General features: G+C 41.6%; 1 protein-coding gene and 1 long non-coding RNA gene across 7 annotated transcripts in view; both read right to left on the reverse strand.

Annotated features, from left to right (window-relative positions):
* The window catches only part of LOC137544542 (uncharacterized), a 40,215-nt gene extending 37,726 nt beyond the window's left edge, over positions 1-2,489 (reverse strand). Inside the window, exon 1 of the long non-coding RNA XR_011025904.1 lies at positions 2,343-2,489. This is a non-coding gene — a long non-coding RNA (uncharacterized lncRNA). The remainder of the gene's footprint in view (positions 1-2,342) is intronic.
* The window catches only part of IL1RAPL1 (interleukin 1 receptor accessory protein like 1), a 1,893,014-nt gene that overhangs the window by 1,269,078 nt on the left and 599,068 nt on the right, over positions 1-24,868 (reverse strand). The gene's annotated exons all lie outside the window — the stretch shown is intronic.

The following is a 24,868-nucleotide window of genomic DNA, read 5'->3' on the forward strand; positions in this document are numbered from 1 at the left end:
ACGTCAGATGTTAGGAGGCGTTGCCCCTGATGAGTCTGGCGTGAGGACTAAACGCGCGTAGGGCGGAGCTACGTCTGACGTCGAACGCACACCAGGAAGCGGACCGGCCGGTCTACACTTTGGTGCACGGCGGAAAACCTTGATCCGGGGAAAGGAGTGGAGCGGGACTGCGCGGATAGATGAGAGCGTGGCTACCTGAATAGCACACCGGATGGCGGATGGGCATTGGCATGCTTACTATGTGATACGCTGATTTAAACTCTGGACGCGTAAGTGTAATGCATTGAGCGCGCAGAGGCTTCTTTTTTATGACTATATTACGCTATGTGGTTTTCTATTGTTTTATCGTTTTATGGAGAATTTTATCTGGATTAAACGAGTTATCTTAAAGAGGCATCATTCGTGGCTTGATTGGAAGCAATAATAACGCAGTCTCCACCTGAATTGAGAGGTGGGCTCCATCTGGTGAGAAGTGTGGCTTGTAGTGTGGAGTGACACATTCACCTGGTGACACTGTGGGAATTGAAGATAGTGCTGTTTTAAAAGTTGTCCTGTTATCTGAACTGTATTACCCTATGTGGAGTTCCTTTTATTTCCCCTACAGAGCCAAAAGAGTTGATTATCAATCACTGCTTAAGATCCACCTGAAAACTGGGGTGGTATATATCTGGTGAGCATTTAGGAAAAGGGGAAGTGGGAGCACCAAGAATTGCTGCTTGGGGAGCACAAGTCACGAGGGGTGTGGAGAGACTGTATTGATCATACAATATTACCCTATGTGGAGTTTATGTGTTATTGCAGGTTTGGAGAGCGCAGCGGTTTCTACATAAAATAGTGAGAACAGTCAGAGTCAACCCACAGACCAGCACCAAAGCCTACAACATCATGTTGCTGCAGATGGAGTCACTGTGCATCGTTCAACCATTTGGCTCACTTTACACAAGGAGATGCTGTATGCGAGAGTGATGCAGAGGAAGCATTTTCTCTGGCCACAGGACAAACACAGTTGCCTGAGGTATGCTAAAGTAAATTTGGACAAGCCAGCTTCATTTTGTGGACTGATGAAACTAACATTGAGTTATTTGGGCATAAGAAGGGGTGTTATGCATGGAGGGAAAACAACACAGCGTTCCAAGAAAAACATCTGCTACCTAATGTAAAATATGGTGGTGGTTCCATCATGCTGTAGGGCTATGTGGTCAGTGCAGGGACTGGGAATCTTACAAAAGTTGAGGGATGCATGGATTCCACTAAGTATCAGCAGATTCTGGAGACTAATGTCCAGGAATCAGTGACAAAGCTGAAGCTGTGCTGGATCTTTCAACAAAATGACGACCATAAACACTGCTCAAAATCCACTAAGGCATTCATGCAGAGGAACAAGTACAACGTTCTGGAATGGCCATCTCAGTCCCCAGACCTGAATATAATTGAACATCTGTGGTGTGAGTTAAAGAGAGCTGTCCATGCTCGGACGCTATCAAACCTGAATGAACTAGAGATGTTTTGTAAAGAGGAATGGTCCAAAATACCTTCAACAAGAATCCAGACTCTCATTGGGACCTACAGGAAGCATTTAGAGGCTGTAATTTCTGCAAAAGGAGGATCTACTAAATACGGATTTCATTTCTCTTTTGTGGTGTCCAAATTTATGCACCTGCCTAATTTTGTTTAAACAATTATTGAGCACTCTCTGTAAATCCAGTAAACTTCATTTCACTTCTCAAATATCACTGTGTGTGTCTCCTATGTGATATATGTAACTGTCATTTTATATCCTAACAAACAACGATTTATACAGGAAAATCGCCACAATTAACAAGGTTGCTCAAACTTTCACATCCCACTGTATATATATATATATATATATATATATATATATATATATATATATATATATATATATATATATATATATATATATATATATATATATATATATATATATATATATATATATATATATATGATAATAATAATAATAATAATAATAATAATATCATTGTCTATTATTATGTACCCCATGCTTGTTTTCTATGCTGTACTGTGCCACAGAATAAATTGGGGCTTTCAAATTATTATTATTATTAATAATAATAATAATAATAATAATGTAATAATGGAGTATAAGTAAAGGTTGCGTTCTATCTAATCCTCTCAATATTCTGAACTGTGTAGTCTGAGAGCAAGCTAAATCTAAGAGTGTTTATATGTAATATAACATTTCTGATGGATCATGTAATGGCGTTGAAAAGCCACAGAACCATTTGTAGAAGTGGCTGTAAAAAGGTTGATAACACAACAATCCAGTAACATTAATGTCCCTTCATAATATAACAAACCTTATAACATCCTCTCCAAAGACTGTCAGATGGTTTTCTGTGCATAGTGCTTTTCTTTCTCTTCACAGATAAATAGTTTTAGGTACCATAGACTAATAGCATGGCAGCAAATGTAACTCCTGCCATAGAAGATTACTTCACTAAATGTGTAGGATTTCAGTTTTGCAGGTTGTGATTGACAGTTTGATGAAAGTGTGGTTAACCAGTTCAAATTGGTCATGTGATCGAGAGTCTGCAAAAACACGCCAACAGTGTTTGGATTTGAATCATGGAGGAGACCCGCAGTGCTGGAGCAGGAATATATTGCACATGCTCCAGGCATTAGTAAGAGGTGGCGGGGACAGTTTTTGTGGGGGAATGGGGGCTGCACTTGAGGGGGGTTAGAGGAAGGAGGTACAGGCCCCAAAAACCCTGCCCATGCCTCAGAGCAGCAGGGGGGAAAGGGGGGGAATTATTACACCCATGCTGTACATATTTAACCACTTCCCCTCCCCCAGGATGAGTAACTATATCCCTGCAAAATGCCCCATCTCCATGCAGGGACGTAGCTACTATGTCCCTTCTCGCTTGCTCCCCCACTTACCCCCCCCCCCGCGCTTCTGTGATCGTTACCACTGCTAATCGTTACCTGGGAGATCAATGAATGGGAACACAGTTCCCAATCATTGATCTAAGTCCCTGTATAAATGATCTCTGCCTTCTAAGAGACAGCGCTGCCATTCATAAAAGCCGATACTTACACATCCACGCATTGCTTCCTCTATGTGTAATAATACTACGCTTCGGGAAGCTATGTGCGAGGACATTTTGTGGCCAAATAGTAAAATTACATTCAAAAACATTTTTTTAAATAAAAAAAAAAACTATTTCTACTTTTTAAATTGACCCATTGCCTCCCACACGCCGCAATAGTTGCCCCAAAAATTGTTTGTAAAAAAACAAAAAATTACTATAAAAACATAAATATTACCTTAGGGACTGAACTTTTTAATTATTATTATTTATTTATATAGCGCCAACATATTCTGCAGCGCGCTACAAAGAACAATAAGACGACAGCAGAGTCTCAAGCAGCACAAATATTGCGACAAAAACAGTAAACATTAGGAGGAGGACCCTGCCCTTGCGAGCTTATAATCTAAAGGGTAGTGGGGGACACACTAGGTAAGGGGGTGGAGGATGGATGAGACAGTGACCCTTTGCCTCTGATCACATTGTGAACAGATAAGTAAATAGGGGCTATAGAATGTTATAAGCTTGTCTGAAAAGGTGTGTTTTAAGAGTGCGTTTGAAGATGTGCAGGTTTGGAGCATGCCGTACAGGCTGTGGAAGAGAGTTCCAAATGAGGGATGATGCTCGTGTAAAGTCCTGGATGCGAGCAGGTGAGGAGGTGATCAGCTTAGAGGCCAGGAGAATTTCTTGGGAGGAGCAAAGGATGCGGGAGGGACAATATCTTGAGATTAGTGAGGAGATGTATGGAGGGGACAACTCGTGAAGGGCTTTGTATGTTAGAGTCAGGAGTTTAAACTGGATCCTCTGGGTAATGGGTAGCCAGGGGAGAGAACGGCACAGTGGGACTGCATTAGAGGAGAGTGTGGAAAGGGGAATGAGGCGGGCAGCTGAATTTAGAAGGGATTGGAGAGGTGCTAGCCTGTTTTTTGGTACACCACAGAGCAGGGTTTTGCAGTAGTCTAGGCGGGAGATGATTAAGGCATGTACAAGCATTTTGGTGGCCTCTTGTGTGAGGAAGGGACGGATACGGAATATATTTTTGAGCAGGAAATAGCAGGTGGTGGTTAATGAGGCAATGGGAGTTTTAAAGGAGAGCTCTGAGTCAAGTATAACCCCCAAGAAGCAGACCTTAGAGGTTGAGGTTATTGGGGTGTTGTCTACAGTTATGGTTGCAATTGGTGGGGGTGTAGATAGTGATGGTGGAAAAATCACAATTTCCATTTTACTCATGTTGAGTTTGAGGAAGTGGGAGGACATGAATGCAGAAATGGCACATACACAGTTGGGAACTCTGGATAGCAGTGAGGACAGGTCAGGAGCTAAAAGATAGATTTGGGTGTCATCCGCATAGAGGTGATACTGGAAAGCAAAAGAGTTAATTAATATTCCCAGGCCACAAGTGTAGATTGAGAAAAGAAGTGGCCCAAGAACTGGGCCTTGAGGTACACCAACAGACAGTGGGTGTTGGGAGGATTTGGTGTTAGAGAAGGAGACAGTGTAAGAGTGTCCAGAAATATAAGAGGAGATCCAGGAATGTGCTAGGCCTTTAATGCCTAAAGATGACAGCATCTGGAGAAGCAGAGCATGATCAACCATGTCAAAGGCAGAGGAAAGGTCAAGGAGTATTAGAATGGAGAACTGGCCTTTGGATCTAGCTACCAGTAGGTCATTAGCAACTTTCGTAAGGACAGTTACAGTGGAATGGTGTGCGCGGAATCCAGATTGAAAGGGGTCAAGTAAGGAGTTGGTAGAGAGAAAGGCAGACAATTCTGAATGGATGTGACGTTTCAGCAGTTTAGAAGCAAAGGGGAGTAGTGAGACAGGGTGGTAATTGGATAGAGAAGTTGGATCAAGAGAGGGTTTTTTGATAAGTGGTGTGATGATAGCTTGTTTGAATAAGGAAGGAAAAGTGCCAGTGGAGATAGAAAGGTTGAATAGATTTGTTAGAGCGGGATTAAAGGAGGAGGAAAGCTGGGGAATTAGATGAGAGGGAATGGGGTCCAGGGCACAGGTAGTGAGATATACTTTGGAGATAAGCGAGGAAAGACACTGTTCAGTGAGTGTGGTGAAAGATGTTAGAGTGGGAGAGTGGTCTTGTGGAGCTGGAGGAAGGCAGTTAGTAGTGAGTGAGGGTGCAGGCAGACAGAAGGAATTTACAGGTGATGGTTGAGCTAGTAAAAAATGTTGTGTGTTGAAGCTATTACGCATAGCATCAAACTTGCTTGTGAACTATGATGCAAAGTCCTCAGCTGACAGACATGTGGTAGGGGGAGGAGGTGGGGGATGAAGTAGGGAGGTAAAGGTGTTGAACAATTGTTTTGGGTTGTGGGACTGTAAGGAAATGAGCAAGGAGAAATAAGACTGCTTAGCAGAGGTGAGGGCATCCCTGAGCTCCTGCATAGTTTCTTTATAGTGATGAAAGTCCTCTACAGCAGTGCTCTTCTAATTTTTTTTTCTTATTTTTCCTGTTAAAACACATTTAGAATAAAATAATTCCTGAGCAAAAAGTATCCCCAAAGAAAGCCTAATTGGTGGTGAAAAAAAACAAGATACAGATTGTTTCGTTGTGATAAGAAGTAATAAAGTTATAGGCGAACGAATGGAAGGAGCACTGACAGTTGAAAATTGATCTGTTTTTTTAAGGGGAAAACCCCAAGGTGAAATGGTTAAACACATAGCTCTGCAGTGAAAGAGCCCAGTTGATAAACTACCTTGCCTTTAGTTTGGATATGTAACCCACTGAAAACATTTTGCACACTTTGAAACAAGGAAAATGGGCATCTGCAATGATCAGCTGAAATGTTATCTGACAAGAAATTGACAAAATTTCACTCTCTTCATCAGTTCCCAATACCAAACATTTACTGACTGTTGGTAAAAAAGGGGCAGTGCAACACAGTGATAAACATGCCACTGCCGCAACTATTTTTTGAAAAATGTTGTTTGTATCAAAATTCTAAATAAGCATGTTTGGAAAAAAAATATTTCTCATTTTTAACATTTTCTATGTTGTCCTTGTACTGTTTTCAATTAAAATGTGTTTTGCATTACTTGGAAATGTTCACATTCTGTTTGTATTTTCATTTTCCAGTGACCTCCACTTTTATGGAAATGGGCGATCTTTGTTTATACAAAAGGAAAAGAAATGTGTTGACCCTGGCTTTTACTGCCTGATGCACTATGCAGCCACTAATCACATTACATCACAGTCACTGCCCATGGAAATACATAATAGGCCACCAGAGCATATATGTTTTATCATGATTAAAAGGTCTGACTCAATAATAATAAACAATCATCCTTGCTGTCGCAAACCAGCCTTACAAGAAATAATATATTCTGGTGATAGGAGACAGATAAGTACATGTGAAATACTTGGATGGTTTGTGGGACCAAAACATTGTCAATTTCTGGACATATAGTATTCCTTAAAGGGACTCTGTAACAAAAATGTCATTGTGTTTTCTACCATCCTACAGGTTCCTAAACCTATTATAATGTGCTCTGGCTTACTGCAGCACTTTATACTATCACCATCTCTGTAATAAATCAGCTTATCTTTCCCCTGTCGGACTTGTCATCCTGTGTCTGGAAGGCAGCCAACTCTTCAGTGTGATCTGCTATGCATGTCCCCTCTATGCACACTCCCCTGTGTGTGTGTGTTATTTACAGCCAGCTTTTCTCTGCTCTCTTATCTTTTACAAGCTGGATAAATCCTCTGTTCACATACTGATGAGTCACATACTGCAGAATTACAGACAACCGGGCAGAGCTGTCTGCAAGAGTAAATAAACAATCAGCTTGTAACTCTTCAGTGAGCTGCAGGGGGAAAGAAACACACAAATGATCTCTTGAGATTCAAAAGGAAGGCTGTATACAGCCTGATTGTGTATGGATGTATTTTCTATGTGTGGACATGCTGTACATCAACCTACTTCCTGTTTTGGTGGCCATTTTGTTTGTTTACAAACTAACTTTTTAAAACTGTTTTTGACTACTTTTAATGCGGCGGGGAGCGGCGAAATTGTGACAGAGGGTAATAGGAGATGTCCCCTAACACACTGGTATGTTTACTTTTGTGTGATTTTAACAATACAGATTCTCTTTAAAAATATTATGTATGTGTAAAGGTTTAAATGGCTGCAGTTGCTGTATTCTGTCGTTTGCTATGACTTATTGAGACTAACTCTGGAATAATATTAGTTATTAGTATTGTTTAATTTAAAAAGCATCATTTTCTTCCATATCTATTTACAGAAGGCAATACACATAGTAATAGGTAACAATACATCCACATGACATGCCCTTTATGACAGAAGCATCCCACACTACAGAAAGATAAATACATACATAAATGCTATAATATTAACAACATGCAACAATGGAAGTAAAAACATTAAAGCAAGGACAAGAACAAAAGAGGCACAATATCACTGAAAGCTAAGGCCAGAAGAAAAAAAAGGCAGAATGTCATTGAAAGGAATGTAGGTTGTATTGCCGTCAAGGCATTTGCAGTGTACATGAAACTAAAAGAAGAAAAAAATGTCCAAAAAGGATATTTTTGTAATAAGGTAGCAACAGAAGCCATTTCTATCTTAAACAAAAAGAACATTAATGTGTATCTTGCACTTGCTGAAAACACTAAGAAGATTCCCAAGACTCTAGGGATAAAATGCCTTATGGACAGATGAGTTACAAGAAGATCTCTTGACAAAACAGGTTCCATTTTGTCAGGCATGAAGTATTCTTCAGTATAAATATCATGCTGCAGACAAACATGGTGGTGCTTAAATGGTGGCATGTAGATGGTTTGTTGCCCCCGGATCTGAAAAATAATCATAATAGACATAAATTCTACACAGGAGGTCTTAATTAGAATATTAACTATACAACTGGTAAAATGGGCTCCGCATTAGCGCTTTCAAATAGGATTCACATAGAACAAGTTCTGTGGCACAGCTTGCTTGATTTGGGTACTGGTGCTCTGAAAATGTATATCATTGGCTTTTTGTTATATAGCATTGTTGCATTGTGTACCTACACTAGGCCATTGGTTAGTGAATGTAGGCTATCGGTTTTATGGTTATTTGCCATTGTTTTGCTATTAAATTGCCAAAAGAAGATCACATAAGGTAAGTATAAGCTAGGATCAAAGGTTAGAGTCACCTGTATTTTTTATGTAGGGTAATGTTATGTGACAAAGTGGGGGTAGGTTAGAATCCATGCTTAGTATTAGAAGGTTATGATTAGTCATTTAAGAAGGAGGTTGCATTGGGCAAGGTTAGCATAACAGGTTAGGAATCAGAAGGACTTTGTTCAGGGACAACACGTAACAGCACCAAAAACCTACCAAAGGTACCTTTGCAAAGCCATTAGTAGAATATTGGTAACAGCATATTATTGATATTCTCACTGTTGTTATCACCCAGTACCCAACTTAATGGGCGCCTATTATTATTGTACAAGTATTAGTATTACATAATTTAGTCATGTAGCAGCACAAGGGCCCATGTTCAATTACACTTCTTTACTAGGTTATATTTTCACACCTCTTCAATAAAGTGCCTTTTAAGCCGCTGGCAAGCAAACAAATTTTGACAGTACTTTTCACATTTTTTTGGTAGTTTTGCAGAGTGTTGAAAAAGGGTATTTTAAACAGAAGTTGAACAATTACCTCTTGGGTGAAAACTTAGGAGAAAAAGTGAATTGAATAAGTGCCAGCAAATTGAAAATAAAGACATTTGTATAATAAAGCTTTGTATTGGCTTAGTAACTGAGCTGATGTGAGCCCAACAGAAGTGCTAAGGCAAGCTCTGATAAAAAACAAAAGCTGTGCACGCGGACAGAAAGAACATTGGCCAATAAGCAATTAACTTTTTCTCCTAAGTTTTCTCCTAGGAGATACATTTTAATCTTGTATTTAAAATAATTTGTCATCACTTGGCATTGGCAATTGAAAAAGTAAGAAATTGTAGGTGAAAAGGTACTATGAAAATTATTTTAAGTATTTTCTTGCTTGCTGGAGGTATAAAAGGCATTTTATTGACAAGTTAAATATTGAATATTGGAAATATTACCTAGGTGAAAACTTTTTCCATTGCAAAGTGCTAAAAAAATGTATTTTCAAATCAGGGCTTGATAGGTGGTAATAAACAAGCCTGATGCAAATATCATGGTTCTTCAGACCATTTCACCAGAAGGAAAAATGTGAGTGCATTCCACTGCTAGTACTCCTCAGCAAAACAGGCAGGGATGGGGCGAAACACAAATAACTTGTGGAATGGTGATTTGTTGGGAGAGTGGTGGTAGCTGACAGTGGCAATACTATCAGGTGGGTTAGGGAACATAGGGGCCACCTAATGCTGCATTTTCTTTAGTTGCAGGGGCGTAGCAATAGGGGGTGCAGAGGTAACCACCGCATCGGGGCCCTTGGGCCAGAGGGGCCCCGAAGGGCCCTCCCTCAACTACAGTATTAGCTCTTTATTAGTCCTGTGCTGGTAATAATCACTTCTATAGATACTTTGAATAGTAGTGATCACTAACAAACTGTTCCCCATCCCCTTCTTGCTCCTCTGACACTTTGGTGCATCGTATCAATTGTTATGTATAGAGTGCAGGGGGGCCCCTTTGTAAAACTTGCATCGGGGCCCACAGCTCATTAGCTACGCCACTGTTTAGTTGTCTTAACGTTAAAATAGTGTGGAAGCATGGCATGATTGGATAATGTGCTTAGGATACAGTCTTGGTCCACAAAGTGTGCATTGTGCGATTGTGAAACTCAACTGTGATGCCCAAACTTGATGATTGACATATGGCCCATATGCAATTAACTTTTTCTCCTTAGTTTTCTCCTATGTGGTGTTTTCACACACTGTTAATAAAATGTCATTGAAACCACCAGCAAACAAGAAAATACTCTGAATAACGTTGATAGCACTTTTTCAAAGTGCTGAAAAGTTTCTTATAAGAGAAGATAAAAAAAATCTCCTAGTAGAAAGCTTAGGAGAAAAAGTTAACTACATATGAGCCATAATGCCTAATGGGCTAATACCCTCATTAACATCTGCTTGCTGCTGTCAGGGTGGGGCAGGGGCAAGCAGAACGGAGGTGTAAACAGACAAAGAAGCACAACACAAGTTGCAGCAGGCATGGCCTAGTGGCACCTATGGCCTGAGCCATTCCTGCACTCCAGTAAATACCCCACTGCATCTGTACATAATACTTGACTTCATTAAAACCTGATCGTATTTGGTATGTGATGGTGAAATTTGTTCAAAAGGGGCAGGAATGGGCAGCAGTGAGATCGAGGAGGACAGGGAGAGATTGTGGGATATTCAGAGGCTTCCCTCTTCTCAGCTAAGTTTCCTTTATTCGTTTTTTCTCATTACAAGTTTGCCATAGGCGAAAGGGTTCAAATGTGTGTACGTGTGCATGTGCGCTTTAGCGGAATTGCAGGAATTTTCTAAACCTCCTATTTGCGCTAAATCTGTACAAATAGGACATTTATAATTGATAATTTTGCAGGAAGTAGTTAATGTCCCTAACAGATACATTTTTAAATACATACATGCGGTATTAAGGCACATGAGAGGGGGTAAATATTATTTCACACCATAGTACTGGGCTAAGATTTTACAAATTGCACCTGTGATATTTGTTTTCACTTACAGTGTGCTTCTTGCATACATATGATACCCTGTCAGATCATGTAACATTTAAAAGACACTTCTTTTCTGTAAAATCTTCCCGTATGATACATCTGTCAAAGGAAATGTGGCAGTTTAGCCCTGTGTCTAGATTTGATGCAGACGTTGGACTTAAGTTGACACGCTGAGTAAATTCATCTCAGTGTGAAAAATGCACTTGAAGGAAAACAGAGAGCAATGAGCTGCATGACTTTCCAACACGATCTACTCAATGTGCATTCTGCATACAGGATCAGCAGCTTGAGACGTTACACAGGCACAACGGGCTACCACCTGGTGGTGAGTTCCTGGATACTGCACACTGAACGGCTATCTTGTGTTACAATAGCAAGTGACAAAAAAAAAATCTTTCATTCATGCTGTCCTCCAGGGGGATTTTGTAAAACCCTGAATCTCTTGACAAGAACAGCTACAATCTTTCTAAATACTCCTGTCTTGCGTTATTGTTGCAAAATCCCCTTCTTAACGGCTATTTAGCATCACCAATGAACTTTTCAGCTGATTAAAACAATGGCTGCAGTCAGCTAAAAAGGATTACATGTGAGATGTTGATTTCCCAAAGGAAAACAAAATAAGTCCACCTAAAAAAGACGCGAGTTCTGCTTTCTGTTGCATCGTGGGAATACAGTATTTATATGACAAGCTCCTGATCTCCTGCTCTTGTAATCAGATGATCGCTCGTATTGCAAAAAGTGCAAGTTTTTCTTGTGTAATATTTGCTCTGGATTTGTATGAATGAAGCCCTGGCATTTGTTACTTCCCAGAGAAAATGTTCAGTCGGTACATCTGCTGACAGCGGTATGCAGTTCATGAGAACACTGTAAACAAAACTTGGAAAGCCATTCATTTTCATTAGTGTGACCTACACCAGACTAATCAATGTGGTATTTTTAGTGTTTAGTGCATCAGATGAAATTGGTCGATAATTGTCTGAATTCTTCTGAAATGGGCAACTTTAATTGGTTCTCAAATTATTATAAAGGCAATAGATAATGCCTTACTTTACAGTGCAGCTACAAATAAAAGAAATATTGAATTTTATTTGATGGTTTCCATCCTAATTGGACTCTACATCATAATATTTGTATTTGTTTTATTTAAAGTAGAAGTAAAGTCAAATAAAGAGTGAAGTTTGGGCATGTAGCAAATGCATTTTGTTGGCCCCTTTTACAATAGGTGAGGTGGAATTTGGACTCAATAACACCACATCAGAGCCAAAAAGTCACACCGCATGTTATAGCTGCAGTACGACCCAAGAAAAAAAACAACAACATGGCACTTTTGGTGCATTTCTAGGATTACCGCAGAAGTTGCATGTTAATGCACTGCAGCTTCTGCATTACCCAAAGCACTTCCATTGTATTGCGTTACATCACTGGCATTGCGTTATGTTCTACTGACTGTGATGGCCACTGCAAAGATGATGTAATGCTTTTTCAGTTTTTGTTAAGTGGTACATATGTACAAGTGAATGCTGGTAAACACTTATTTTTACTGTAATCCCCATGATGATATAGCATGTATTATTCACTAAGCAATTTACCTCTGTCATATTATATATGGATTCTCTCCTTAAGTTAAGGAGTGATTCCTAAAGTTAGCGACTCAATGCTTAAATGAACGACTGAGTCCTGAACTTAAATACAGGATGTTAATTCAAAGAGAGCAATGCAAGTGAAAACAACTGTAAAGTGTGGCCTGAGATGTCGTTAAATAGCGTTTTACTAGAGACTGCAATGTTAAGTGTAGGATTCTTATCTGTCTACTTCATTTTTCAGCATTTTATATAGAGGGGGACTGTGTATAGAGAGGAATACACAGCAGGCACACAGGGAGGGATAAAGACAGAGACATCAAGCTTATGTATATACACACATAGCCACACACAGACATACAAAGACAAACACAGACACAAACACAGACAGACAGACAGACAGACACACACACACACACACACACACACACACAAACACACAGACACAGCCTCTCTCTCCTTGCCTGGCTGCCATACACAACACCTGCAGGCTAGCTGCAGCCATGCTGGCAGAGAAGACAGCAGGAGGGATGGAGCTACATCCAGCCAGCATGTGCCCCTCCCCTCCCTATCTACTACATGTAAGAATAACTACAGAGGTGGTAACTTTAGAACTGGAGTGATAAGATAAAGCCCCTATTGTTAAAACGCATCACTACATGTTAATAAGGCAACCTTCTTTAGTGAAATAACACTTAAAATACTCATGGATGTGTGGTGATCCGTTTTCACTTGCCTTATTATCACCAGCATGATCTTAGTGAATCATGGTCAATGAATGAAGAGGGACTCATGGGATGTTTGCAACTTTCTTACCCACATCACTAAGTCCACACCAACACCCTGTGCCCTTCCCTTACTGAAATGCTAGGGAAACCCTGCAGGGTCCTCATTGAATGCTGGGGGATACATGGAACTCTGATTGTGAAAGCCAGCTCTAGACACAGTGGACATTCAAGTGAAGGGAGGAATGGTACATATACTATACAGAGAACACAGGCACCAAGACAACATTTTGAAGAAAATATCAATTATTATTTCTCGCGTAAGTTAGCATTTAAATCTAAGTTGTAGTGCCTTCTTAGCAGACAAAAATGATACCTCAGGATATGGCAAGAATGTCAGCACCTAATCAAATCCAGGTGGTCTTACGACCCTTTGCTCACCACGATCTATATTTTGCAGCCTAACATTAATGTTCTGTAATATAAAAATGGTCCCTCAAGGTTCTGGACAGTTTCTTATTCACACAGTCATAGATTATGCAATACTATTGAGCTGTGCTGTGAGGTAAATGTTTACACACACTGTTTATTGACAGATGAATCATTACATGAAACATAGATAGAAGATAAATGCTAGATAGATAGATAGATAGATAGATAGATAGATAGATAGATAGATAGATAGATAGATAGATAGATAGATAGATAGATAGAATCCATCACCTTTTTAGCCTCCATCATTTTTTATTCTGAAGTTTATTCTAAAATTAATAGATCTGACCCTCTGCTAAAACCTTGGCTAACCTGCTATGCTCTGAAATTTTGCAGCAATGATCTAAAGAGACAGTGAGGTTAAGTATGATATTCCTCTGGGAAATGTAATCTTTACAAATGAACTGAACAAAGGCAGTTTTATCTTCTTCATTTATATTTTATAGCTCTGTTGTATTTTCACTAATCTAACATAAAGTGCATGAAAAAGACCAGTCCAGACACATCCTCATTGAGTGTAACTCACAGGAGTGGATAGATAGATAAACTACTAATAAATAATTAAGCTTGTTTTTCCACAATTGCAGAAAACTGATTTATAATCGATATATTTTTTTTACATTTTACTGCATGGAAAAACAGATACTATTTTAAACATAGGATCGTGCACACTTGTCAGTTTCCAATGGATCCATTGTAATAAGCAGATCACACTTTTGACAATGATTGAAACACATCTGCTCCAGCCAATAACCAGGCCACAGCAAACCACCAGACAGTGCAGTTTTTAGAGTAAATTGCTCCCAGGGCGAGTATCAAAAAATACGCCCCCCCCCCCCCCGGGCGATAAAAGAAAAAAAACCTCTGCCATCTGCACTTGGTGCACTTCTGTCCGCCTCTTATCAGCACATCGATGTTACAGATTGTTACGTGTTGCTGAAAAACAGACAGAAGTGCGCTAGTATGTACAGGCCCTGAAGAGTTTGGGCGCTGACACTGTTCCCACCTCTTCAGTGACGTGTTGTGGGCAAGCACAGCATTGCGTGAGGGGAGAAATCAACACATGTGGTGATTGGCTCCTGCCTGCAAGGGGAGGGGTGTTGGGCCAGGGATACTAGAAGCTGCAGCCATACCTCCCAACTTTTTGAGATGAGAAAGAGGGACATTGTAAAGGGAACCTAAACTGAGAAGGACTAGGATTTTTCCTTTTAAAAAAATACCAGTTGCCTGACTCTCCTGCTGACACTGTGTCTTTAGATTAATACTTTTAGCCACAGCCCCTCAACAAGCATTCAGATCAGGTGCTCTGACTGAGGTCAGACTGGGTTAACTGCATGCTTGTTTCAGGTGTGTGCGATTCAGCCACTACTGCAGCCAACGAGATCAGCAAGACTGCCAGGCAACTGGTATTGCTTAAAAGGAAACATCCATATCCCTTTCAGTTTAGTTTTCCTTTAAGACACACCAAGTGCCAGATTTGTACTTTTTAACACCCGAGGCCCTCTGTCACCAGCCGCCCACACACCAATACACATATTCCAAACACCCCACACCAGCAGAAAAAGAACAGTACATGTAACTACCAAAGAAAGCTTTTTACATCCCACTGTTCCAGTACTAGGCCCTTCTTTGCTGACGTAGGTTTCTTCATAGCGTAAGCAAATGTGTCCGTACTGGGCAGGCACAAGTAAGGTCTGCACATACCTGGTAGAACTAAGGTACTTGTGCAAGCCTTTTTTTACTGCACAAGCACTTCATTTTACTGCTCATGTATGGACCTTACTTGCATGCCCAGTACAGATACATTTGCCCACACTCGTTTGCATACTGAAAAACCTAATCAACCAGAGAAGAACCCAGCACTGGAAAGGTGGGGTATAGGGAGATACAGGAAACCCATGGACTATGCTCCCCTTCCATAGAGGCACCACAGCTCCCAGCAAGCCCTACCCCCCATAATAGAAGTACCACAGCTCTCAGCATACTCCTTCCCTCCATAGAGACACCACAGCCCCCAGCATGCTCCTTCTCTCCCATAGAGGCAACACAGTTCCCATATAGTATTGGATTGTCCCTCAGGCCCTCAAGAGATGGCTGGTGGGCCCCTCAGGCCTCCTCCAATGTGATGGAAGAACCAAGGAAGCAGTACTGGGTTGGCACTACAGTAAACACCGGATGCGTAAAATTTGTGTTAAACGAAAAAAAAACACCGGCAGCGTAGGGCTGTGCATGATAGGTTCTATAATGTGCTCTCCTCCATGTGCAGCTTCACAAGCGTGCTCAAGTAGTGAAGTAGATCCAGGAACATATAGAAAAGATGGGAAGCTGGCACTGCTGTGAACGCTGGTTTATTAATACAAAAGTGCAAAATCACAGTGCAGTCTAGCAAACATGGGGAAAGAGATGGTAGACATACCAGAGTGAGAGGAGGCACAATGGTGGTGGTGGGTGATGGGATCAGGATGCCTGACGCCATTTCACAATCAGTTGCGTAGCCTCCGTAGAAGCGCAACTTAGCGTGAAACGGCCGTCAGGCATCCTGTACCCATCACCCACCACCACCATTGTGCCTCCTCTCACTCTGGTATGTCTACCATCTCTTTCCCCATGTTTGCTAGACTGCACTGTGATTTTATACTTTTGTATTAATAAACCAGTGTTCACAGCAGTGTTCCTCCTCCAATGTGAACTGTGGTCACCTGGGACCCCTGCAGAACATGGAGCGCACTCACCTGTCCGGCTGGCTTGCTCCTCTGTGTGCTTCATCATCGTGGGTGCGTCATGAGGCTCATGTGAAGATGAAAAGAGAAAAACTCACAGAGGAGCGCGCCTCCAGGGTTTTTCCCTAGCCGGCTCTGGGGCCCTGAAGGAAATCACAATACTATATGGAAGAGGAGGGGCATGCTGGGATCTGTGGTGCCTCTATGGAGGAAAGGAGCATGGTAGGAGCTACAGTATAATGCCTCTATAAAGGGGAGGGGGGAAAGGTCTTGCTGGGAGCAGTGGTACCTGTATAGGCTGGGAGCTGTACTTCTGTAGAAGGGGGGCTTGCTGGGAGCACTGGTACCTTTATAGAAAGGGGAGGGGGGCTTGCTGGGAGCAGTGGTACCTTTATAGAAAGGGGAGGGGGGCTTTCTGGGATCAGTGGTACCTTTATAGAAAGGGGAGGGGGGCTTGCTGGGAGCACTGGTACCTTTATTGAAAGGGGAGGGGGGGCTTGCTGGGAGCAGTGGTACCTTTATAGAAAGGGGAGGGGGGCTTGCTGGGAGCAGTGGTACTTTTATAGAAAGGGGAGGGGGGCTTGCTGGGAGCAGTGGTACCTTTATAGAAAGGGGAGGGGGCTTGCTGGGAGCAGTGGTACCTTTATAGAAAGGGGAGGGGGCTTGCTGGGAGCAGTGGTACCTTTATAGAAAGGGGAGGGGGCTTGCTGGGAGCAGTGGTACCTTTATAGAAAGGGGAGGGGGGCTTGCTGGGAGCAGTGGCACCTTTATAGAAAGGGGAGGGGGGGCTTGCTGGGATCAGTGGTACCTTTATAGAAAGGGGAGGGGGGCTTGCTGGGAGCAGTGGCTCCTTTATAGAAAGGGGAGGGGGGCTTTCTGGGATCAGTGGTACCTTTATAGAAAGGGGAGGGGGGCTTGCTGGGAGCAGTGGTACCTTTATAGAAAGGGGAGGGGGACTTGCTAGGAGCAGTGGCACCTTTATAGAAAGGGGAGGGGGGCTTGCTGGGAGCAGTGGCACCTTTATAGAAAGAGGAGGGGGGCTTGCTGGGAGCACTGGTATGGTACCTTTATAGAAAGGGGAGGGGGGCTTGCTGGGAGTAGTGTTACCTTTATAGAAAGGGGAGGGGGGCTTGCTGGGAGCAGTGGCACCTTTATAGAAAGGGGAGGGGGGGCTTGCTGGGAGCACTGGTACCTTTATAGAAAGGGGAGGGGGGCTTGCTGGGAGCACTGGTACCTTTATAGAAAGGGGAGGGGGGCTTGCTGGGAGTAGTCGTACCTTTATAGAAAGGGGAGGGGGGGCTTGCTGGGAGCACTGGTACCTTTATAGAAAGGGGAGGGGGGGCTTGCTGGGAGTAGTCGTACCTTTATAGAAAGGGGAGGGGGGCTTGCTGGGAGCACTGGTACCTTTATAGAAAGGGGAGGGGGGGCTTGCTGGGAGTAGTCGTACCTTTATAGAAAGGAGAGGGGGGCTTGCTGGGAGTAGTGGTACCTTTATAGAAAGGGGTGGGGGGCTTGCTGGGAGTAATGGTACCTTTATAGAAAGGGGAGGGGGGCTTGCTGGAAGCAGTGTTAAGGGGAATAATGGGCCCCCTAATGCTGTGGGGTGGAGAAGGGGTTGTCAGGCCTCAGCAGCAGGACAGGTACTCACAGCATGCAGGACAGGTACTCACAGCATGCAGGCCAGGCAGGGACACAGGCAGCAGAAACACAGTCACATCCTGCCCATTCAGCTGAGCACTCTCCCCTTCCCCCGACACCATGATTTTGTCTGGACAGACTCTCGGAGGGGAGGGAAGAAGCTGCCTGTGATGTGACCCACCCGTAAGTTATAATCCCTGCCAGGCTGTCAGAGATGGGATGCAGGCAAGTGTCATGCCTGCAGCTGCCTGTGTGTTTGCTCTGCCCACCGCTCTTCCACCGCATTAGTTATAACTGGCCAGTTTCCCTGCACTTATAAGCCCCCTGCCCTACCACACTCACTATCATTCATTCTAGCCGCTAGCTGGAACCTGCGCCTCCCCTCTTCCCACTGAGAGCAGCCATATCAGAAGAGCGACAGGGGAAGAGCTGGGCTAACTACCTGCCTCTGTTGCCACAAGTCACGAAGTCCAGGAGGAGAGAAGAAGCAGCAGGAACCTTGGGCAGGAAAACACACACGTGGTCCGCAGCAAGTCCTATCTTCCTCCTAGGGAACCCCGACAGCTGCAGTACCGCTACTGTACGTCAGTGTCACCACACGCTGGTCATGTGGTGTTCACTTGACGTTGCAGCCAAGGAAGGCAACAGGACGCCCAGGAGGAGTGCAGCTAAGAGGTTATCGCGCTGGTCTTCTTTGGTTAGGCTGCACCGCGCGTCACTATCTTTCACTCCTACTTCTGCCTGCGCCCCCTTCTCCTCACTGCCACTCTGCGCCCCGTGCGGTTGCACGCCCCGCACGTGCCAAAAAACGGCCATGCCACCAGAGCTGACACTACACTGTCTGCTCCTGCTGACTGTTTGAGGTCCAGCTCAAGTGACAACCTAGCCTTACTTTGCTTTTGTTCTTAAAGGAGAACTGCAACAAGAGGGATATGGAAGCTGATATATTTATTTTCTTTTAAGCAATACCAGTTGCCTGGCTAGCTGCTGACGCTCTGCCTCTAATATTTTTAGCCATAGACACTAAACAAGCATGGGGCAGATCAGGTGTTTCTGACATTATTGTCAGATATGACAAGATTAGCTGCATGCTTGTTTGTGGTGTGATTCAGACACTACTGCAGCCAAATAGACAAGCAGGGCTGCCAGGAAACTGGTATTGTTTCAAAGGAAATAAATATGGCAGTCTCCATATTCTTCTAACTTCATTTGTCTCTTAAAATACAAGCTCATCACTGTCACTGTTTACATTAAAAATGTAAGCCAGGAGTATCCCTATGCATGTAGCCTGCATTCACACTATGCATAATGCTTTGATGCATGTGAACTCAATGCCTTTACAATTTCAAGGGATTTATATACATCTTTGTGTTGTAACAGACCACGTTATCTTTCTACAGTGCATTTCTGGATAAGGTTTGCATTAGTGTACACATTATCATAGCAACTTTCATGTTCTGAAAAACAACATGCACATTATAACCTGCAGAGTGTGCGTTACATTACACAGTATGGACGTTATGCCCTGCCCACAGTGTGTACTGTTTGTCTGAGCACGTTAACAGAGGTAGATTAATGAGTTTAGAAAGACACAGCAATAGAAAGGCTAAAAAAGCACAAAGGCTAAAAATGGACATTTTGATGTTGATGGTGGCTGTAAATTAAATCGCTTTGTTATTTCTTCTGTTTGTCAGGCATTTCAGTAGTGAGGTCTTTCTGTCAGGATTTCCAGCTACTCCCATTTATCATGACCACTGTGAGCCCAAGTGAGGCTGTAATGCTTCACTGCGACATGCTTTTGCATGTACCAGACAGATACTAGAGCAGGGAAATGTCGTTTGTGAATTAAAGAGGCACAAGTTCCCAGAGGACAGCACAAGCTGCCAGTAGCCATCAGAAGTCAAATTATTAATTTAAAACAAAGTTGACACTTAATTCCTATAAAAGTTCATGCTAAGCCTAAAAGTTTATAAAGTTTTAAGCAATAGATTGTTAATTTTATGTTCTAAATAATAGTAGGCTATGATAAACATGCAAAGTGTGTGATTTTTTTATATTTTTTTAATTTGAAATGCATACAAAATGTACAAGGTCAACGCCATCAGTCCCAAAAACTATTAGGCCAATTTCACACTGGGGATTGGCGTTCGCGGCACTGCACCGCCAAAAACAGGCCTTCCAGGAATTACCGCGTTAGTACACATTAATCCCCATCTGGTAGCTGGCAAAGCAGGAAATGACACTCACTTCCTGTGGCCAAAGCAATGTGTGGAAGCGTATTGCAAAATATGCTTCCGTGCAAGCAGCAGGCATTTTAAACACAGGTCACCATAGACTTACATGACTTCAAGTCTGCCACACATGGCCGCTGGTCAACACAAAACAGCGCGGTAACATAGATTTGCCCTAGTGTCAGGGATACAGCAAGAAGGTCACTTCCATTGTATTGTGTCAGTATGAAAGTCCCCATAGACTTTCATTGCCCTGTGGTGTAGTGGCGTAAAAATACCTCACTGCAACATCCCAGTGTGAAAGGCCCCTTAGGTTAGGTTCACAGTGGGAGCTGTGTTACGTTCCCTATAAAAACAGGAACGCAATGGAATGAAAAAGTCGCGCAGTACAGTATGCAACCTTTGCAGCATATGCAGTAAAGCATCCATTCAATGAAAAGTATGCTGCACCACCACAGTTAAAGCCCACGTTATGGGGTAACGCACTGCATGCACTGCATTGGGATACTGTAGTCTGTTGGAACGTATCACAATGGATGCACTTCACACATTGCATAAACTTGCTATTGCAGAGTGACTTTCTGCATTAAAATTCCTTCGTAAAGTCAAACCATAAGGCTGAACTGTGAATGTAGCCTTAATGCTAATACACTGAATAGTTAAACCAGCTCTGGATGAAGATCATTGAAATTGATACCCTTTCTAGAGACTTATCTCTGCCAGGGTGTAAATTTCAAACCCTCATTTTGCCGCTTTGTCACAGCTAAATTCAGATGTCCAATGACTTTGTAATCCTTCTGAGCCAATCACAGTGATCACAGTTAAAAAGTGTAAGAAAAAAAGGCTGTAGTACTTAAAGGGCCAGAGCCATGCTGGCCAGAAAAGGTTAAATGAAGCACTGAAATACTAAGATAAGAGCCATGTCACTGTGAAAGCTGAGAAAGAATTCGGAGTGGCTATTAGTTATATGCTACGTTTAATGCTTTAGAGTAGAAAAGCAGTCAATTTTAGCGCCCACCCTGGAAGCTGTGCATTTCTTATATTAGATACTAGTTCATTGGCTTTTAGTAGCTGAACAGCTAGTAGTTGGCACAAGGTGTTAGGTTTTTAAGGAAGGGGTTAGTGTTAGGCACTTGAAGAAATAGTGTTAGGCATTAGGAGGAAGGGTTAGTGTTAGACATTAGAAGGGAGGGTTAGTATGATGATCGGCACAGGGTAAGTCAGAAGGAAAATATCAGTAAGAATAGGTTATCAATATTTTTGCCATTGTCATCCTCTGGTGCCCTACTAATAGAGATGGCCTGAACAGTATTCTGAGAACATCAGCTGTTCACATTTGCGGTGAATAGTGAACATTTGGCGTGTTCAATTTGCCCCCTATACATCATCATTGAGCTAAACTTTTTTGCACACTGTTATTGAGAGCAGGGGCAGACTTAGCTGAATTTACTTTTAAAACACAATCATTTGGTTTCCTTATTTCATTCCCCACCATCCATGGCGGCCTGGTGGGGAAATAGTATTTAACACGGCCGGGACATGTGCAGCAGCAGCAACAGCCATATACCGGCTGTACCCTGCGCCCAACTCCCCTGCACTGATATCTCTCATACGCCCCCAAACAGGCCTTTTGAGGGCTAGCACATTGGTCTCCTGTGTTTTTTTTGTGTGTGACACTCCACAGCCCACTGACACTCAGAGCTGTGTGCACACTACTGCTGTTGCCTCATTAAGTTACAGGCACAGAACCATGCTTGTGCATTATTATTTCACTGTATTCTGATAGTACTATAGCATTTCTCTGTTTGGGACAGTCCACAGCCCGCTAACACCCAGAGCTGTGCAAAATGTGATTCCTCCCCTTTAGGGATTAAAACCCAACTTTGCATCAACTCCGTAGTTATGGTGATACTTTTGGCATGTATCCCCTCTAACATGCCCTTGTCCAGGTGTTAGACCCCTTGAAACAACTTTTTCAGCACTTTTGTGGCCAGAAACAGTTTTTGTAGGTTTAAATATTCGCCTGCCTATTGAAGTCTATGGCGGCGGTTCGCCAGCCTGTTCGGAACATTTGAGGAAGTCCGTGTTTGCCGTTTGCGAGCAGAAATTTTTTATGTCCGCAACATCTCTACCTACTAACCAGATGCCCAACTAAGGCACTCTACAAAATTTTTAGAGTAGACCAGTAGATTAAATTAGAATTTCATTTCTCTTTAATGTTAATTATTCTTATCATGTCATCGACAATAGCATGGCAACTTTATTGGATGTTCCCTGTGATGACTGGCCATTAGTCAAGCATAGTCAGCATTTCTTATACTTACATGGGCTGACTGAGAATATTTTTAGAGATATACAGCAAGCCTAAATACATCTTGTATACATAGACACCTTCATTTGCTTCTTTTAAAACGTCAGTTTTTCTATTCCATTATCAGGGTGTTTTTCTTACCAGCAAAGAGTTTTAAAAGTATATCTTTGAATCTTCATGTAGTAACTATTACAGCAAACAATAGTTTCTGACTCAGCAAATGGGCCATACGAGGAATACTTTGAAAGCACTTACAAAAAAAATAATAAACACTTGAAGCTACTAAATTGAATTAATGTATCAGAGCAGTTTTCAAGCTGAGAACAAATCTAGATGGGCTTGATAAAAGTATTTTGTCAAGAATTCCTTCTCTGTTTCATAAATTATGTTACATTTTTATTTTTCTAATAGGTGTTTGCAAATTATGCATCCCCTTCACCTAATTAAAACACTTTCTTTTATTCATGGCTACATTTCTAGCAATACAAATATATTTTATGCCAATATTTCTAGCTATATATTCATTTAAATCACTGCACAGTGTTTGAGAAAATAATAATAATTTTTTTAAAATTATAATTTACATTTTTTAAGAACAGGTTTCTGATTATAACGATCATAATATAGCAATAGTAGCATATAGTGATACGACTGTAAATTGCCAATTTCTAGAACAGGAACGGAGCTGGTCCTGGCATGCATGTACAAATATAGCAATGGTATTATTATCTCTACATGAGTTGCATAATTGCTATGTTATGTTATATTACTGATAATATTGTACAAGATAATAGTACAACTTCCATATCTTGAAGGTTTCCTAAGATTGTAAGCCCAGCAATGGAACATATTAGTGGGGTGAATACCCCAGTGAATACAGAGAGCTCAAAGCAAGTCACAGACATTTTGGATGTATGTTTAGTAGTACCTGAACTTACTCCCCTACCTAGATTCATGATGATAATGCTCTGATTATTTTCCAGAGTACAGTGATTCATATTGGTAGATTGCTTGGAGACATCACTGCATTTTGAACCCATAGCTGATGCATTTCAAGAGGACCACCTCCCTTCCTCATGGTGCCTATCCTGAAGGAATAGAAAAGCATGAAACTGACAGCAGCACATAAAATTGTGTATGTATTTCACCCAACTGGTGCTTACATTACCCTTGGTCATACATGTCAGCATTAAGGGATAAAGAAAGTATGACATGTAAGACAGGAGTACATTGGAAAAATAACAGAAAGTTTAATATATATGTACTGCAAAGTTTTCATTTTTCTATTTGGGCAAACGCTCCATCTCAGGCATACCGAGATTTATGTTATTTCAAATCATCCCAGAGTGCTGTGCAATTGCTCATAAGCATACCAGATTCAGTATTTGAAGGGTTCCATGAACTCCTCCATTGCAGTCGCCAGGACTGACAAGAGAATATGTTTTCTCCAGCTGCAAAATAATTATTTTGCTTCATTTTTCCACATTAAGGGAAGCCGTATACCTCCTTTTTCCTGAGGTATAAATTCTGGCCATAGGGTCTTTGTAGAATAGGTGGAAGAAGGTCAAAGTGCAGCATTTGTAATATTTACTGGAGGAGACTGAAGAAGCTTTTCTCCATTGTCTTATTAGACAATTTATATACTTAGAAATGTATGGGCCCATTTTTGAGTGATTCTTTTGTAATAAGACATGGTTTATTATGTCCTTGTAGACTATATTATAAAGTAGTCAATAACACTGGTTTTATAACATTTTTTTCTACTGTTTATAATAGCCAAATCTGGGTTTTGTAACATCAAATACTTAGTTTAGCATTATAATTTTTCTTAGACCAATATATCAGAAGAGTTAATCTATAGAACCATATATAAAATGGTACCATCACTGAGAACCATTAATAAGATATATAGAACTCTGAAGGGCATCTAGTGACATGACAGAGCCCCTTGCTGCTATCAATTCTAGGGGTCTTTAAGATGCATAATGCAAAAATCAATCAGGCAATTAGTGTCTTAGCTCATTGGAAAGACTTAGCGGTACAAGTTATGGACATACACATTTACATTTTGTGACTTATGAGATCAGAAGTAATATTCTTCCTGTAACTCCTGGAAATTAAATATCACACCATGTAGTTAACAAACTCACAGCAATTAGATTGCCAGACACCTAACTGGCCCCGCAATAGATTGCCCAGAAACCTAATGAAAGAAAGCTCGAGCTTCTTAATAATAAGATATTAGTTGGTTAGATATTAGTGAGTTCAAGTGCTTTCAGCGATTTTAAGTATCCAAGATCCTAAAATGATACCGTTGTAATCCTTAAAAACTGTAAATAAGCTAAAATGAATTTAATAATTTTACATATACACCCATAAAATCACCAGACACTCTTTATACAATACAACATTTTCATGATAAATAATAAATAAATTA

This window comes from Hyperolius riggenbachi, chromosome 2 (assembly GCF_040937935.1).
Source record: "Hyperolius riggenbachi isolate aHypRig1 chromosome 2, aHypRig1.pri, whole genome shotgun sequence".
Lineage (NCBI taxonomy): Eukaryota > Metazoa > Chordata > Amphibia > Anura > Hyperoliidae > Hyperolius > Hyperolius riggenbachi.